This window comes from Falco biarmicus, chromosome 6 (genome assembly GCF_023638135.1).
Source record: "Falco biarmicus isolate bFalBia1 chromosome 6, bFalBia1.pri, whole genome shotgun sequence".
Taxonomy (NCBI): domain Eukaryota; kingdom Metazoa; phylum Chordata; class Aves; order Falconiformes; family Falconidae; genus Falco; species Falco biarmicus.
In genome coordinates this window covers 19,756,174-19,776,392 of record NC_079293.1, presented here as the reverse complement: position 1 = coordinate 19,776,392, position 20,219 = coordinate 19,756,174, and positions in this window count along the sequence as shown.

Sequence of the window (20,219 nt, the reverse complement as noted above, 5' to 3'; positions counted from 1 at the left end):
TAAGAATATGGCAAAGAAAATATATAGCCACTGTATTAGAGGTATAATTTTTAAACTAATGTCATGAATAATATGCTAACCTCAGTTCTTTTTATAACGCCCTTTCATTTTCATCAGGAACAGACTTACAAAATTTGAGTTCTGTAATTAAGGTAAATGTGTTTTTCAGGTAAGTAATCCCCTTTTGTTTATGCCTACAAGCTATATATTGACTGTTCTCATTTGTATTAGCATACAGGCACTGTATTTTAATTAAGTAAATAGAATTTCCAATTAGCAAAACTTAATACTTCACATATTTGGACTAAGCGTTTGAAGTTCTCCAGGAACCTTTATCAGTCACGTTAATTTTACATACTTGTCATGTGCAATTAGATAGCTCCACTAAGAGTTTACTCAGTACTCATTCAGTGACAACATGCAAATAAACTGAAATATTTATTTCCTTTTGCTATTAATAAAGACATACACTATTAATTGAAATCAGGAAATATTCAAAGATCCTAACATATCAAATTATACATTGAAAGACAATTGAATTATATACCTATCAAATAGCTTCTGATATATATGAAAGTAATTTCTTACTCAGATCCTGCTACAACAAAACATTTCAGCATCAAGAAGTTTGAAACTCAGCTCTGTTATCCATAAGGAAACAGAACTGTCATCTGTCAGCAAAGATCTGCCAACATAGGAACCCTCCCTGTGCTGAATTACTTCTATAATTTATCTAAAATGTACTGTGAGTTAGCTGCACTGTCACCTGGAAACCCAAAATTTAGATCAGACTTATCTGGGAAAGATGTTAAAAATGGTGGTAGACGTGCTTGTCAGACTCACAATTAGTATTAACTTCAGTGTGTCTGGGTTGCCCTGGCGGTAAGCCTATTGCAAGTCGCTATGGACAGCGCTAGATAAGCAGGAATGCTCAAAAGTGTTCAAGGATGTTCAGATGAGCCCACTTTTCCATTTTAAGTTTGATTTTCTCTAGTTCCAACAGGAAAAGTACAGATCTGCGTAAAGACACAGATAGAGTAATTATTTTTCTTCTATTACCATTTCAAACTTAGATGTTTTTCCAAGTCAGATGTTTGACATTAAACTCCTGATAGGCACAACTTATTTATCTAGCTATCGAAAATGTGGTTTGTATTTGCAATTGGGAATAATTATAATATGGCATGAACTGCCCTACCACATAATACCACAGTGTTCCCATGTATTTTTTAGTAAAGTAATATGAAAAGAGTATAAAAGGAAGAAGTTATTAGGCAAGGTAGATTGTGCTTTCAGTCTTTGGATAGAAAACAAAGATAATAAAATATTCTACTATTATACCTGCCTGTAAAATAGAGAGACAAACATGATAAATGGTAGCATTTCTGATCTGTTTCTCTACCCCCCGCCACCCCAATATGATGCATGGTCAAATAAGAGAATAATAAAAACTGTTAGAACACCACCGAATCACTATTTCATAACATATTCTTCTTTCTCTAAGGCCAACCATGCATTAGTAATGGTGGACCTAATGAGATGTGGCTTATATTCCTAGTGCTTATTTTAAATTACTAACAAACTGTCACACATAGATTAGTGTATTATGTGACATTGCAAAGCCTCAGCTATGGCATGGTGAGCAACATATGAAAACAAGTTTGTCACTTTTTGCTTTCGAATTAATTTTTTTGTTGCTTGTATTTGCATACATGCTTCTTCAAAAGCTAATAAAACTGGGTCCACTCAACAGAATGTCAGATATGGTAATCTGACCTATATAATTTTAAAATGCACACCATTATTGAATAATTAAGTGTTCCCATATATCTGGTGATAGCAGCTTCTTACTACCAAAATCATCATGACTCCAGAATTTTGCAAAGGAAAAGAAAAACTTTACAAAGGAACTAGAATGACTGATTAAAAGAAGCTTGAGAAACACCGCATAAGTATACCATCTGAGGTCAAAATCCACAAAACTGAGTGGATATGTGCCGGTGGTCAGGCAGATAATCACCCCAAAAAACGTAGCATAAGGTTGTTATAGGCATGATCTTATATACTAATCATGACCATAGAACATAATGATCATTTGATCAGTGGGTTCATTTAACCTAGAATAATGGACGTACTTAGACTAGTGAAGTCACCTTCAATGTGATTTGCATTTGATTATTATTTTAGCTTTTTTGATTTAAAAATGTAAATAAGTATCCATGACAAGCTTGAGCCACCTGGATGTAATTGCTGTCGTTATTCAATTCAAATGCTGTTCTCTCCAATACAAAATATATCTAAAAGATACAATATTTCACCTATCAAACAACAGGATTTGTACAAACATCAATGTTTCTGTGAGCTAAATGCAGAGGTGAAAAGATTAGCTTTGCAGTCTCAAAAGCCAATAGAGCAGAGTCCTGGCAGAAAATACTAATTTTAAATCCCAGTATCTGTCATGAAGGACAAGAGGACAGGAGCTTCTGGCAGCACTATTCTCTCAGTAATGAGAGCATTAGCTGATCATAACTGTTCAGCATGTCACGATGACAGAAAAGAGCACTTGGATCTCCACAATGACAGAAAAGAGCACCTGGATCTCACAGAGCTTTACAGTTGACCTCCATCCAGAAAGAAATCGGCAGTCACTGGAGATCAAAGCTAAACAAACACAAAATACTACCTACATGGGGCAACTGTATTTTGTTGTCACTCCCATTTCCATTTCAGCCTGTAGTCCCACACAGAGTATATTACAGTAATTTTATCTCAGACTCACAGAGATGTAGATCACTGTGGCAAAGGATACCTTGAAGTAAAAAGGTTGTGCTCTCCTTGTCGGTCACAGCTATTATTAGCTGTGTTTCAGACAAATGCACATGCTGTAGTGGTACACCTTGGATATGCCTGCAGGGAGATCCCCAGGTTGGGTCTGGCTGGTTTAGGTTCAGAACTGGAAGCGACGTAGCTACAGTGCCTGGACTAATCATCCTCTTCTCCAGGGGCTACTCACAACGATATTCATTGGGTAGTCAACACAGCACCGGCACAAGTATATTGTTTCCATGAGCCAAGTTCTTTGCTACTCTGCAGTGCAGATAAGCTAGTTCACTTAGAGCTAGCTCTATTGCTGGTATAGTGTTGTATCGGATGGAGAGAGCAAGACATTTATTATGAAAAATGGCCATTTGAATAAGCCAGTAATGTTGGCCTAACCCATCTGGATGTGATCCATCAAACCAAACAGCAACATTTAAATAACCCACAGTGGTGAAATAATCCATATAGCTAGAAAAGCTCTCAAAAAGTAATAATTTATTGTGCAAGAGTTTAGACACACTGATAATAGCAAAGAGCCTTACTTATGGTGCATAGGAGATGGACTTGTTTTCATGATGTCTGACAAAACAAAAAGCACCTAGTTACTGTACTCTTGCGTACGGCATAAGGGTATACTAGACATTTAAGCAAGACAGAGAAGGAAGAATTGTTGTTGCTGTAGTTGGGGTGGGGGGGAGGTGTTGCAAGTCTCCTGGTTCACATATGACCTTCAGAGTGTAAATACACACCTGCAGCTGTGGAAGCTGGCTAAAGTCTGAATGGTTTCAGTGAAAAGCATTTTATGGATACATTGTACATAACATTCATCTATCTGTCAGTCTGTCTATGCACACCTTGGCTGTGCAGAATCTTAAAATCAAAGAAAGCTGGATCCATTATGTGAAAGAGACATCGTAGTCCCAAACTATCACTCACTGTCTGAATACCACATGCAGTATGTGCCACACTAAGAGCAAAAAGCTTCAACTACTTGTCAAAATAGCCATAACACACCCTTCACATTAAGCAGAATAGTGTACTGGCAGTTAAAATGACCCAGCACAAGTTACCAATACCACCTAGCTTTTCAGAAGAGGAATCTAGAAATTTCTATGAGCCAAGATCTTGGCAGAAGCTTACAAAGAATACTAGCTCTGAGAATGAGTCTACAGCTCTCACTGTATAACGGTAGTTTCAAGTCTCCCTTCTGTCTTTGCTTAATCCAGCCCAAATCCTGTACAGTCTCCATTATTCCTGCAAGTCAGGGGTCCCACCCTTAACAAAATTATGAATGTTGTTAATATTATTAACCACTGAACTTGGACTAATCTGTGTAAGGAGCCACATCTGTGGTCACTGATACTTGTATTCCTGAGAACTGTAACAAGGTGAAAACAAAGGAACTGAAGATATATTTTGTGTCCTTTACTTGTTCCTATTGAACTAATTAATGCACCATGTTCTTTCACTGCCATGAAAACAACCACTGGGAAAAATTATTCCATGGCGGCTCAATAGCTCACAGTGGTTTCTTGATAATTTGCCCCTTTCTGGCATAAGAAACACAGACCTTTGATTTTGCTTGAATCCTTCAGAGACTGGAAGGTAAGGGAATTCAGCCTAGTGAACAGATCCTGTTTTGCTTTTATTTAGTATTATACTCAGCAGGTCTGCTCAACAAGAAACAGGTATTGTTTGCATTCATGAGAAACAGATGAAAAATAAACTGACATTTTCTTTTAAATATACACAGGGTAATATGATTTTTCTGTTGGTAATGCAACTTTCTTCCTTTTCAGCTGTATTTTTTATAGCAATAAGATAAATTGACATCACGTTTTATCTTCCATACCTTCTCCTTTGACTGCAAGTACAGACTATGGATAGTGTTTTTAATAAAATGCTACTATTCTATATGGAAAATTTATGGCTTCTTCATAGTTTAGGATGCTTATGAATTGGACAATTCATTTTAAAATATACTATTTTTCTTATGCCAACAATTTTAAACAAATAGAGTAAATAAATAATGTCCAATTCCTTCAGCCACTTTAATTTGAAACATAAATTTAAACAGCACAATCTTTTCCCATCTTTTTAAACAGATCAGGGGTTGATGCTTCATTTTGCTTCTTTCTAAACATATTAAGGGAGAAATACAGATGCAGGTAAATAACAAATGGTAGTCACCACTAACTAATAAACTAATCAAGGACTCCCATTACAAAATTACTGTCCCTCACAAATCAGAACTTGACTTCAGTGCTGTAAACATGTATGACTGCAAGAGACCTAAGCACAACTTGGAAGATCACTCACACGTTTGCATGTCTTAGAGCGTTTTAAGACTGAATCCTATAGCCTAAAATAAAACATTAACATCGGGGCTTCATGTTCAGAGTGGATGCTATGCTAGAGCACTGTCTTACACTTTCTCTAACTAGTTTTCCAGCCTTTTGAGGAGGAAAAGCTGCTCTTCCACTCCAAAGAAAAGCTGCAGAGACACTGGATTGAACTATTCCAGTTCTAATTGACCTGTCTAAATAATTATTTAGGCAGGGGCAGTTGTATTTAATTATTTGGGTTTGCACACTATGCCTATGAATGAGATCCAGAGAGCCCATTTAGGTGCTTCAAAGAGTAAGTCATACATTTTCAGGAAGTCTATTCAGAAAGCCAGCAACCTCCAGCTGTAGCCAGCCACTTTTGCAGCATCTGTATTAATCACCTGTGTTCTGAATCACAGATATTCCCTGTGCACCTTGCACAAGTACTCAAAGATTGTAACAGTATAGGTATGTTAATATAGTGATACCTAAACTCTACCCGCTTCCCTAAATCATCCTGCTCACTGGGCATTTTCGAACCTTTCTAAGATATAACAAAAGCAATAAGCTCAGCAGAAGCACTGACTTACTGGCTAGTGTCCTGGTCATGACAGTAATTTGTCAGGGTAGGAGAGATCTGTGTTCCACCCTATGTTTCACATTACTTGGATCCTGGTCACCAGAAACAACCATGGGTGCTAGAACAAAACGGTAGGAACCCTTCTTCCCATGCCTCCATGACAGAGTGACATGGTTTTATTATTTGTTCTCCTTCTGACACAGTCCCAGCAGGATCAATGTGTGTGGTCCCACAGGTATTCTCCAAGAAATTGGTTAGGTAGCTTTTCTGGGAACTGGAAGACATACATTTGTCAGGACTGCTGTCCAATTTTCTGGCTAAATGCTCTAGCCACTAATACATTAGCAAGAAAGAGCTTTGCACAGATACACATGCCCTCTCAAAAGAGTATGGGTATCTACAGTAGATACAGATCTGTTCAGCTAGCAGCAGAAAATGGAGTTTCTACTTCAGGGAACAGGCCAGCTGTAAGCTGGAGATAAGTAACACTCTTGGTTCTCTGTGTCCTTCATGTTCCCTGACAAACATTTTCCAGTTTTGTCTCAAAAAGCATGGAGGAGACATCTGGCCAGTGCTGTTTGGAGCAATAAACTGCTGCAGCATGGACACATCTAGGTGATGCCTTCTACATCATTCTGCTGGGGTCAGCTGACTCTGCAGGAGGCTCCCAAGGAGACTCTGTCACACTAATTTTCTCATATAGGTGTTAACCACATGTCCTGGTTTTGGCTGGGACAGAGTTATTTTTCTTCTTAGTAGCTGGTGCAGTGCTGTGTTTTGGATTTGGTGTGAGAACACTGTTGTCAGCACACGGATGGTTTTGGGTGTTGCTGGGTGATGTTTATGCTAAGTCAAGGACTTTTCAGTTTCTTGGGCCCTGCCAGCGAGAGGGCTGGATGGACATGGGAAACAGGGGGGGAGGACGAGGGGGGACGACACACGGGACACAGCCAGGACAGCTGACCTGAACTAGCCAAAGAGATATTCCATACCATAGAACATCATGCTGAATAAATAAACTTGGGAAGAAGGAGGAAGGGACGGGGGGGACACAACACAGGACATCCAGCATTAAGGCGTTTGTCGTCCTCAGCAATAGTTATGCATAATGGAGCCCTGCTTTCCTGAGGATGGCTTAATACCTGCCTGTTGATGGAAAGCAGCAAATTAATTCTTTGGTTTGCTTTACATGCATGCACGGATTTTTGCTTTACCTGTGAAATTGTTCTTATCTCAACCCTGGAGTTTTATATTCCCTTCCAATCCTCTTCCCCAATCCTCTGGGTGAGGGGGGGATGAGCAAGTGGCTGCATGGTGCTTGGTTTCTGGCTGGGGTTAAACTACGACACCACAACAAGGAAAACATGCCTAAAGTAACAATTAATTTGTTGGCTTTTGTGATCTTTGCTCTCCCATTCACTTATTTTTATTTGTCTTTTGTTGCCTTTGAGATTTTATTAAACTATAGAATTGCACTAAGTAGTAATTATTTTATTAAATATCAGGATATAGTCTCATACTGTGAGCCCTGGAGAGACAAGATTAAAAATTTATATTTCTGGTTGTATGTAGGAAGGTCCATCTGCTTCAGCCAAGCTTTGAAGAGAGGTTGGTGATTTGAGGTAGAGGCTGCTGTATGAGCCTTTAGCATTTCAGTATGGGCTACAGCTTGAAGGAATGACAGGCTGATATTGTATTTGGGGTTTGTAATTGTAAACAATTCGCAGGACACTTACAGTCCATATGTTAGACCCTTTATTTCATTGCGAACCTAAGGAAAATGTAGAATAAACATTCTCTTTTTTAATAATATTGCATCACTCTAGTAGATAGGGTGAATAGTCTATCGAGACTTATTTTACCTCTATTCATGACTTAAACTTTTGAAAAAATATGTGTGTACACATGTGTATGTGTTGGGGGTGGGTGGATAAGTGTGTAAGTGAAAATTTATTGTGTAAACATGTTACACTTGGTCAACTGTGTTTAATGCTCTGCACTTATCTAAGACTTGTCATCAGCGTTATGGGACTGCAAGTCCAGTTGGAGAAGGCAACTGTGTAAAGTAGTAGAATAATTTGAACCATTTGATTTTCTATGAGATTTGTTTATTTGACTTACCACTATATATAACACTATATAGAATCAATAAAACCCATAAAAATGGAAGAGAATCTGGATGACTAACAGACTTGCCAAAGTAACTGGAAGTGGGAAGTCACGTTTCTTGTAGGGTCCAGTTTTGGCTTAATGGTATTTGGTATCTTAGGCAATGACCTGTAATATAACTATTGCTAATAAAATCCAGTGATGACAAAAAAGGTGTTCACTAGAACATAACAATAAGTCATTTATGTGAATCTAAGATGATAAATGTATATTTGCATATTAGGAAGTAAAGTCATCAAGGCAACTGAGTCATACACAGCCATTTTTCTGTAAAATTACTTAGGTGAAGAGAGGGCACATAGAGCATATCCCCTCAGCATGGATAGGAGGGTATCATGGTACACAGAGGTATGAGGTACATACCTTATACATAGAAAGGTATGGTACACAGTCAAAGCATGATTAAATTGGGGTTACCTGAACAGGAGCATGGATCTGGGATAAATCCAGAGAACAGCATTAAGAAGCAGTAAAAATGAGTCCATGGATTACTCTGTCCAGCTTTAGCAGTCATTTCAAAAGGTGTGTTGAAAAATGGGATGACATTCAGCAAAGAACGACAAGACAGATTTTTAAGTTCCTCTCTTCCTCAGAGCAATGAATCTACTCTCGCATTTGTACCTGCACAGAGCTGCCATGCTAAGGGATGTACCACCCACAAACATTACTTTAGTCATAAAATGAGCCAACTACTTTTCAAATCCAGCTCTGATATTTATTCTATGACTTCCCGTGGCTATGAATTCCACATGCTGAGAATAGATACGTCCATAAATAACCTTAATAACTACTGTTGAAAAGTAGGTGTTTAGGGAGTTTTCAAAATATATTTTATTTACCTGACATACGGTAGGAGCTCTATTGTGTGCAGGGAATTCTCATAGACTTTAGAACTTGCAATGTAAGGTATTACAAACTATAATAGCCACAGTGAATATACCCAGCTTCTTCTAAAAAGCAATGAGCTAAAGTATCTGTCTGCTGTATGGAAAGGTCGTTAAATATATTTTTATGTGGTATCTCATAACAGCACCACATTTATCAGTTTGTAATATGTTATAATGTTAATATGGGAATGCACACACAATTATAAATGATATAAAAAGAAGTTACTGTGCACATAAATTAGGTTTTGAGTGATAATTTGTCCTTAATAAAAAAAAATAATCTATAATATGCTGATAAAAGCAAGTATTGGGAGCACAGTAATTTTCTTTGAATGAAAATAGTTGCCTAGTTGAAGAAAATGTTGACAGCTCATCTAATGTAACTTTAAATAATAAATAGGCATTCTCAAGAAGATAACAATAAAGGATGTAAAGGTAAAGGATAACACGATGAAGGAATTAAATTGAGACATAATAGAATTGTCTTAGGCCAATAACTTCTGTGAATTTACATGGTAGACCCTGTGCAATGTTTAAGTGTTAATACATTCAATGTGTGTTCACTGCATGTTTCCATACCATTAAAAAAGGTCACTTCTGGAAGTTTCAAATGTAAAACAGCATGGAGAAAAACCAGGGACACTTCTGCTCCAGGGGAGACAAAAGATACTGTAAACTATAGGATATAGAACACAGATGAAGTAACAGTAAAAAATATTCAGATTTTATTTCACACAAGTAGCAAAACTCATGGCTTTCTTCTGCACCTTCAGGACTTTCAGAGAAGATAAACAGCTCTGTAAGTTTTGGTAAGCTGCTTCAGACTAGCTTTACTAAGTCATCAGAAAGGCTTCAGATAATCTCTTAAAACTCTCTGTTGCAGGGCAGCCCTTCCTCTGCCAGTGATGCCATGCTGTGCAGCAGCGTCAGTCCTTGCCCGTCACCTGCCCAAACCTTCACAGCCCTGAACCTACAATCTCTTAGCCTGGTCAGCTAAATGTAGCAACACTGAAAATTAAGTTTTGAAACTAGGGGTCCTGGCTTCGGACCTTTCTGATGTAGGCATAAGGAAATGTATTCTTCAGACAATAAAATTAAACAGAAAGAGACCTGTGAGGTATTTTCAGAATTTAATTACATGAAATTCTGTAAATACCATGTCTTCATTTTTTTATTGCAAAACGCTTGTTACCAGCTTTCTTGGAGACCAATGTAATTCAAGACGGCAGGACTTTTTAACATAGGCAAACAGCAGACATTTCTTTTTCTCAGTGTCTTGAATAGCAGTTCTCAAGGCTCTCCATGCTGCTGAGAAAGGCAACTTTGGAGAAAGTAATTAGAAAAGATGGATGTGACGAGGACAGCAGTATCAGCAGGTTAGAAAAACATTGTTTAAAGTAATTCAATTTCATTCACAAATAGGACAAAACTTAGAAAACAGACACATTGTGATCTACGCAATATTTTTCAGGGAGGAAATGACAGCAGTACCATGTGAGTTAATGCACTTATGACTGGAGTTGCAATTCTTTCATTTACGGAGTTGGTTTTTTTAACTTTCTCAGTCAGGAAGCATTTAAAAGCCAAAAGCTGCTTAAGCCTAATACCAGAATCTCTGTCATAGAAATGCTGACAGACCTCTCCCAATTGCAGAGAAGCAGCCACTACTGTGCAAGTATAAAACTTAGCCCATGAGCACAAACCCTTTCCTGGCAGGCTCAGTGTTCTCAGCGGAGTTTCTCAATCACACGGCTACGGTCCATTAGAACAAAATGTGCCATGTCCCCATCTCCTGTTGTTTTCAGGAACTCAGGGTGTGATTCTGCCCTCACAGATGGGATGGATGTACACCCCTCCATATGGATCATGGTGTTTGCACTTTCAGAAATCTACTTCAGCTGTCTTTTTTAATGCATGTATATTTCTATGAAGGAAAATTCACAAAATCTGGTCCTTTTTTAGCCTTCATTTGCAAATAGCATTAATAGTCTCACATGGCACTTGTGGGTTTTTTTTTTCCTAGAAGGTGATTTAGATCATCTAAGCAGCTTGATCTCGACTACTCTGAAAAACTAAGCAGCTCTGTGTTTCCCCAGTACTTTGATAAGAAACGTAGAAATTTCAATTTCTGGAGTCTATGATCCATGGTATGGCCTTTGGAGAATACTAGAATATAGACCTGGAATGAGTCAGAAGCCGACCCTGAGCCCTGTAGGCTACTCTTAACTACCCAACAGGGAAGCCAGGTCTGAAGTAAGTTTACTGTTAAGTTCAGACTCCCCAGCATATACATAAATGAATTACTCTCTCCCTGCCTGTTGTGGCAGTGTGCTCCCCTGACCCCACGGCCCCCCACCCCAATCCCCCACCCACCTCCCACCCCTGCTTAAGCCATAACCACCAATGGGGTTGTGATGGCTGCACCCAGCTTACTCTAGACTTTGGGTGACAGATGGCAACACAGTAGCCAAGGGCTGTCTGGAACCATGACCCAAGCATCTTGCTGGTATGCAAATATGACTGTAAGTCAATAACTTTACTCGGTAAAGAGTGGACAACCCAAGGCCCATTGAGCTCTCCTGCACCACAGCAGACTGCAAGCCAGGACCTCCCCTTGAGGAGGGACACCTCTCAAGGTTATTCCTAGAGGCTGAGGTATCCTTTGCTGCAACAGTTTCTTGGTAAGTGGTTAACAGTATGCTAAACTTACGTGATACAAAGGATTGATTGTGCATATATAATCCTTTAGACATAAACCACTGACCAAGTCTAGGACTAGGAGTAGACCCAGCTGCACCTAGGCTCCTCTGAGAAGTTTAGAAAGCAAAGAGGGTCCTTTCTGAACCTTGTGACTCAATGGAAGGGTCTCTGACTGTTTTTTGTGATCTTGTCCTCTATGTGGTAAATACTGAAGTATACCTTGCTATTGAATCTTGTTAAACCACCGTCACATTTACCATTGAACTTTAACTCACTACTTTATATCAATAAAGTATACTGTTGCCTCTCTCTTACGAAGGAAGTGCATGACTCCACAACACCTGTATTAAAAGAAAGCATTCTGATGCACAATTTGCCATCAGCATAAGGTGATAAAACACATGATGTGTAATACATAAAATGCTATACCACATTTCTGTACTATTAAATACTGTCACGTACTGCTTTCCGCAGCTTCTGTTTCACACTTTGCAATGACACTGATTTTTATCTCAAACCTACTGCTTGCTGTTTTTCAGATTTACTATACTAATTCACCTCAATGAAAGCATTATTGAGCTGATAGTTGATTAGTGACTAGTATTAGTCCATCCTTCTTATTCTGGGAATGATTTATCATATACAAAAGGGAAATAAGTTCATTCGTGGAAATGATTGCATTTAATATCTTGCACCAAATGCCTGGAAAAATAATGAATTAGAACTAAGGACAGGCATCTTCATTTTGCCTGTGATAATTCAAAAGTCACTAAAATGTTAGTGGTTTAGAATTGAGTGCTGTGGAACTTTTATTTTATGTATTAATTCATATCACCTGCAGGAACATATAGGATGATGGAAAGTAAAATTAATAATGAAAATTAGGGTTAAATTGGAACAGACACTGGGCAGGGTGAAAAATAAGCTAAGACAGTCTCTGTACATACGGAGAGAGCAGAGAGAACGGAGGGGAAAAAAGCAGCAGACATGTCAACTTTAAGCCTATATGCAGGGAAGAAAAGAATGGTGATGTCCAACAAGTAAGTTAAACCACAGACTTTCCAGTAAGGATAGTTCTATCTCACAAAAAGTAGTGGTCCAAGAAATTCATTACATTTTAGTAACACTACACTTAGAAGTAAAACTAGCACAGAACTAAGCCTTCAGAAGTTGCGGTTCATCTTCTGTCAAAGATGATTGCTTAACTTTGATCAAAACAGTTGCTTTTTCTGTCTTTTAGTTCGTCACTTATGAATAAGGATTAAAACACTTCTGCTTAGAAAGGGTAACGAGGTCAAATCCACTAATAAGTGGTTAGGCACTACTTAAGCCCTATATTGCTAAGCCATTTCGTCCTGGCATGTTGACTTTGCATAGGACTTTTCACATCACATACGATCCAGTGATAAAATGCATTGGATGAGTATGGGATTTTCTTGAACCTGCAGTAAGGAAATGAAGTTAAATTAATATCAGAGCATGCCAGAAAGAAGGAACTTGTTTATAACTAGCACTTATGTTGAACTAAATAAATTATATTGAAATAAAATAAATCAATATGCTCTATATACTCTGTCACTATTCACTGAAATAGGTAGATATTTACAATTATTTTGCTTTATCCAGGTAACCATCCTACAAGTAAACTAAGCTTACCACCCACTATCTTCTGTCACCAGTCACACCTGAAGTGCAGATCACCCTACTCATTGCAAGCACCTTGTTGGGACAGAACAACAGCCTCTGGAGGAGTCCTTTTCTATCAACTGTAGAAAAGAGTGCTCAGGATGTTGCAAGACTAAAGTTTCGTGTGTTTTCTTTAAGAATGGTTAGTATATTTGAACTTAGTAGTGATTTAACACAGAAAAAATTATAATGACAAAGTCTCTAGAGAAATGTATGTTCACAGCTCTGCAATTCCTTTCATAGCCAGATATCTATGACCTGCAAAAAAATACAGAATATGCTAAGTATGCTGGTAGTTTATTAGGTTTTGTTACTGGTTTTGTTTGAGTGCCGTGGTCTAAATCCTGATTCCCCTTGAGACTAACAGCAGCATTCCAGCTATCTTCAGGGCTGCTAGGAGTTACTCCACTGAGGCATGTTGCACCCCCAGATTGAATACTTCCTACTGACACTGAAGAAAGCTACACAACCTGAAATAATGGTGTGGCTGCACACTATTTCTGAAGTTATTAGATATAAAAAACAATAGACAAAATCACCTAGAAACCTTCCTTTTAGAGGGCTCCATGTAAGTCCTCTTGCCTCCTGTTGTTTACTATTTAAAACAACATTACCATATTCACAATTGATTTGCATTTGATAATAAGATCCTGTTTAAACCTGAATGCTGCTGGATTTCCATTTCCTTCGCAAACAGTAGTGGTGTTGCTCATTTCATACATTATTGAAATAGCATTGACCATTTTGGGAGATGTTTGGAATACCTGTCGCTATGTTTTACAGAGGGAAGTCAAACAGTGTCTTCTGGGAGATAAATACATTCTCAGCAAGGCGCTGAAAAATGAAATTTAAAATTTATAATGCGCTTAACTTGTATAAATGGGTGGGAACTTTCAGTTCTCCAAATCAGGAGTCATCCCTTTGATAAAGCGATGACTGATTAATGTATTTGGCTAGGCAAACACAAAATTTTGCTGTGCAGCTATGTAAGACCATCTTTATTCACAGATTAATATGAAAACCTTAGGTGACTTTGGTGTTTGTTTCAGATACAAGAATTCTTATTATGGTTGATATTCAACAATTTTATTACTATTTTATGTACCATTATTATGTGTTGCAGTGTTCTTATAATTTTGTTTTTTTCTGTTGTGGTTAATTATTCATTTCATCCCTGACTTAGCAAAGAGCTAAGTGCACATTTAACTTCAGGCATATTAGTTTCGCAAGCTTTCCAAGACCACGGTTTATAATTGTGCCAAGAATACCACTCAGGTTTTGTTTGCATTTCCCTCCAAATCCTAGGTTTATCCTTCATAACGTAAGAACAAACTCCTGAATCTCACACAAGATTTATAGGCATTTCACAAACACCCTAAATAACAATATAAGGTAAAATACAGAGACCTATTTTAAAAAAAAACACACATAAAAGTGGTGCTGCAAACTTAAGCATGTTGCCTGAGGAGCAAAATTCATCTACAGTATTCTAATAAAAGCAAGGACAAAATGGAAAGTAAATTTTATCTGGATGAAAACAGTTACTTGGATAAGAAGAAATTCTGCAAGCATGTTAAATGATAACAAAGGATTCAAAGGAACCTATTTATAAAATAGGAGGATTGCATTATGACAAAGATTTTGCTGAATTTACATTGGAGAAGCATGGAATATGCTTTGATGTTTCAGAAATTGTTGTTTCTTTGCCACTTTACCCAGACTATTCTGAGACATATAAAACGTCATTCAGTAAAAAAAGAGCCAAATCAAAGATGATGATATGAACGAGGACTACAGAAACAATATCGATGAGAAGAAACAGTGGGCAAAAAGCTCAAGGGAAATCTTACCCTGCAGCAGGTCTACAGAATTAATGATAACTCTTAATGATGCCCTTTTTAACTTCAAAATGGTGTCTGAAGGAGCCAAGCAGTGTCAACCACAGCAACTCCTGCTTAATGGACTTGGTAGGAGTCAGCAGACAGGACTCTACCTGTAGTTGTGAAAAAAGTAAGTTTCGTGAAGGAAAATTAAAGTGACTCGATCTTCCAATCCCTTCTGAACTGTAGCATGCTACTGAAAATTTACTAGCACAGAGAATCAGTTGCACATCTGTTCCAAGTACAATTACAAACTATTTCTTCAATTGTTCTTTAAACCCAGGGTACAATTAAGCTTTAATCATTAATTTCACATTTGCTGATAACTTATTTATAAGCTTTAGACACACTTCCTGAAAAAAATCCTGAAAAGGAAAGAGGATACATATTTTTCATTCCCATTTCCATTTTTGGAAACACCTATGTAATGACTAGAACTTTCTGAATAATACAGAGTCCTGGGTGTTTAAATGAATCTGCTTCGACCACACTCCTTCATTTTTCACAAATGTCTATAAAGGTAAGTTTTACTGTGTCACAAGTGGCATTTCTAAGTGCAGGAATCCACTAGCCTTTAAATTTGATCTCACCCAGGTGGCTCAGATGTGTCAAGTTTTCCTTGACTCAGTATGGAGAAGGATACTGGCATAAGTGTTTCCACAGCTTCTAAACATTTTTTCAAAGAAATTACCTTTACAATAAGAGTTTGGTGCTGATCTTTAACGTACAGTTTCAACTAGTTAAACTACTAAAATATACTGAAATCAAAATAAAAAAATCACCATCAGGGAGTAATAGGCTTGGGACTGGTTTTTCATTACATATTTGAAATCAAGACAACATTCTGTTTTTCATAGATGCTCAAAGGAGAAACTTTATTTAATTTAGCACTATTTTAGTTTCTGTACCCTGTATTGATTAGTAAGAGGTCAAGTAAAGGATTCATACAATTTATATGTAATATCCAAACCTAAGAGAAATTTGTCCTTTTCCCCAGTGTAGATGCAGCCTTTCATTTATTTTTAGCAGGTGAGATAGAAGTTAACACATTTCCAAGCCTGACATACATATAATCTTTTTTTGTAGGCAAAAATCACAGAAATGTGAACTGGAATTGAACCTCTGGAGGTCACCTAGTCCAGCTTCTTCCTCAAAGCACCAACACTACATTTGTCTGCTGCAGCATTGTTTAACCAAGTCTTGAAAACCTCAGTGAAAAGAATTTTGACTTTTTAGCTGAAGAGGAGGCTCAGAAAAGGAAAACAATAAAGACAGGGAAGATCTGCCTAAGCTAAAGACCACAGCTGACACAAAAGTGAGTAGGTATAAACTAGGCATCGGTAAATGCAGGCCAGAAATTCGAAGAAAATCTAGACTATCAATAAGAAGACACAAGTGATTCAGTGATATAAGAGACCCTTTTCCAGCAGCATGTTCCTGTTTTGGGAACTGTGATCACTGAGTGATGGACCATTGCATTATCTATCTGCTGCTTTTATGAAAGCTGTGAAGCTAATGTTGCCTTAATTTCCCTTGGGAAAAATAATTCGCTTCTCCCCAAGAAAACTGAAAGTGAAAGAGCAGCGGCTTCAAAGGAAACACTTGCAGTTTGGAGACTCTTTTCCTTGTAGGAGGGTAAAAACACCATCTAAAAGTCATGGGGATTGCTTTGCTTCTCTGCTCTCCAGAGAACTTTCAAAGTATTGGAATTATGCTTTTGTGCCAAATGTTACCCAGTAGTGGCACATTCTTCAAGCTGAGCCAAAGTTGTCCCTAGAACAGTCTTGAGAGGTTCTTCTTTAGGCTGTTACAAAAACAGTTAAGATTTTCTTTCTTACAGCTTGCATTTGCTTTCTCTTGTACAAGCCAGACTCATACCTCAGTCTCACAATCCAGATTAGGCACAAAGGTTAATCTGTGGGATAAACTTGCTGTACCCACATTTCATTTCAGCAACAATGTTATTTTCTTGTCTGTTAAATTAACATTTCTTTAAAATGTTCATTTTAAATGTAGGTTCAATTAAAATTAAAATTTAAAATGTAAAATGTTGAGAATACTCCTTCAGTTGGAGGTATGTTTAACATGAGGAAAAAGAGCGAAAACATGCTAATGCTTCAGTTTAAGTGAATCTTAAAGTACTGTGTTGAAGTACATGCCTCCCATGTACATCATTTGTTGACCCTGCAGTTTTGCTGGTGATTTGCATGTGTGCAGCAAGTCCAAATGCCTTAAATGATGTGCAGTGAGATCACATTTCCATGCTGCATTGCCTGGAAAGCCAGCCCCCCTGCAGCTGAGAGGCAATGTCACTCACAGTGGGAATACACCACATCAGATGCATCCAGTGTCCTTACCGTCCTCCTCCCTGAAAGGAACTTCCCTGTTCACCTAAAATTCTTGTATCCAAAGGAAAAGGAAGTATATGATTTTCTTCAGCTTTTCAGAGCTTTTGCAGACACGTGTGAATCTGTTTCTACTTTTTTAAAAAATATGTAGTCTTGGGAAACTGTACTTTTGTGAATTGCATGGAATTTAGATAGAATGTTACCTTAAAGCTACAATAGCTATCCATGAAATATTGAAATATCTTACTAGAATTTGTGCTCTTCCGTATTTTTTCCTAAATGTTATATTCCAATAAAAACCTTGTAATTTTGTGTTTATCAAAAAATGGGTCTTCAGTAAGCAGTATGATCGCTATTTTTAAACCATTTTCATCCATTTTTAAATAAAATTCCGGAAGAAAACACAGTAAATATTGTTCATTTCAAATCCTTTGAAACAAAATGCTTTGAAATGTCAGCATTTTAGTGTTGACTTTTTCTTTTTTTTTCAACCAAAATTAGTTCCATGTCATTTAGCAAAGGAAAGTAGCAATATCCATGTATTCTATCTATGCCAAAGTAGAAAAAATACTGCTAGCAAAGCAAAAATTTTGTTTTCTGGTACACTGTGCTGAAGGAAATGGTGGAAGACCTGTGTTTCATGCTTTCATCTGAAAAGAACCTTTTAGCATCACTGGATAGATGAAAGACCATGAGTTTTATTTACTGTTTCTCCAGAACAGTAAGTGTCAACTGTTTTGAGGAAGATATGTAATAGAGTTTATTGGGAGAAATAGGAACTGCTGGTAGGTAACATCTGCATTTTCTGCCTAGATTTCCCATGAGTTCAGAAAAAAAGAGTCAGATTTGCATATTTTAAATTTCCTTAGCTTTATGTTTTCTGATGTGCTAGCTGCATGGTATCAAAGTGGTTACACAGACAGTCCAAAGTTCTGGCTTTGAGGTTTCTGCAGTTTATAGGAGCCACTCATGAAACGGTGCGATCCACAGAACTTCAATTGCTGGCTCTCCTGTGCACTGGAAAGTCAGAGAGAGCGTTCACTAACTTTCTTTTCAACTTTTTTTATGCAACTATCAATACTGTTTTTTTCTAATATGAAACCAAAAAGTCCCCAATGTTCTAAGCATGGGTAAATTATGCTATTGTTCCAACATTTATAGTGTTATTGCATATTTACATGAGTATAGTAACAGATATGTTTGCATCATTTTAACTTCACACCCATTTTTTCTTCCTTTGAGAATGTTGCCTTATCCAAAGTGTTTATTTTCACTTTTGTTATGCCCTACAAGACAAATACACTGTTCTTTACTGAAATTGCTTTTCATCATACAAATTCCATGAGGTAGGTGGAGGCAGGGTGTGAACGGGGTCTTCAGTGTTTATATTGAACCATAATGAATCACATTATCCCTCTAAGCTTAATTGTGGTACCATGGATGGAGGAAAGTCTCTTCATTTTTCTGCTTCATGCTCAAAAAAGCAGCATCAGTGTATACAGCTTGAATAAGTAAAGTGTTTAAATGCATACTTAAACTTACTCAGGTGTGAGTTTGAGGTTTAAGCTGAAGCTTTAGTTCTTAAGCCATCCAGTTGCTTTGGCTGCACCAAAGTTTGAAAAGGCTTTTCCTTAACAAACCTGCTTTCTGACTATCATTTATTTTGTGCATCACAGGGGAAATTACAGCTTGTCATCTGTTTCTTGCATGTTGTCATGTCACTGTTTTGGAAAATCTTAATGGAAACTTCAAACACTTAAGGAAAGAAAAACACATTCTTTAACTGCGTGTCCTCATTAAGGCATTTGTTTTCTCTTTTTTTAAAATTTCTATTTAATTTTGCACATGGAAGAGCTTTTACATTTTCCTTAATTAAAGAAGTTGTGATGTACTTTGGGGGTAATTATGGTAGTATCAGTGGAGTTGCCTCAGTGTTGGTCAGCACAGAATTTTGCCTTCTGTTTGCAGACTTTGTGTGCTCTCCCTTTGGAAGATGAGACCCCAGGGGCATCAGAGCAAACTGAGGACAGGGCCTCGAGAACTTCTGCTCATCCTCTCTGTAAGTTACTTCCTCAAAACCAAATTCTAAGTGCTGCTCCTACAGGAACTTTATTTGTTCCTCACTTATAACACACACAGTACATCCATAACCAGAAGCAGAAATCATCATAAGTAGTCATCATGGCTAGCAGCATACCCCAGGAGTCAATACTGGGTCAAGTCTTGTTTAACGTCTTCTTTACTGATCTGGATGATAGGGCAGAATGTACGCTCAGCAAGTTTGCAGATGGTGCAAAACTGTGAGAAGTGGCTGGTATGCCACGGTGTTGTGCTGCTATCCACAGGGACCTTGGCAGGCTGAAGAAATGGGCTAACAGGAGCCTCATGAAGTTCAGCAAGGGGTAGTACAAAGCTCTGCACCTGGGGAGGAACAATACCAGACAGCAGTACATGCTGGGGGCCACCCAGCTGATACAGAGCTTGGCAGAAAAGGACCCAATGGACACCAAGCTGAATGTGAGTCAACAGTGAGACCTTGCGGCAAAGAATGTGAACAGTGTCCAGGGCTGCATTAGCAAAGCATTGCCAGCAGACCAAGGGAGGGGATCTTCCCCTCTATTCACCACTGGTGAGGCCACAGCTGGAGTGTGAATCGCCATAACAAGAAGTAGAAATCCTTCTGAGATTCATAGCTGTATAGGTGACAGATGTCACCTTTTCGACATACATGTTAAATCTCTTTCCAAAGCAGAGTTGGAAGAGACCCACGCTCACTGATGTCTATGGGCCCTATTCAGGAAAATGTTCTTGTAAGGAACTGC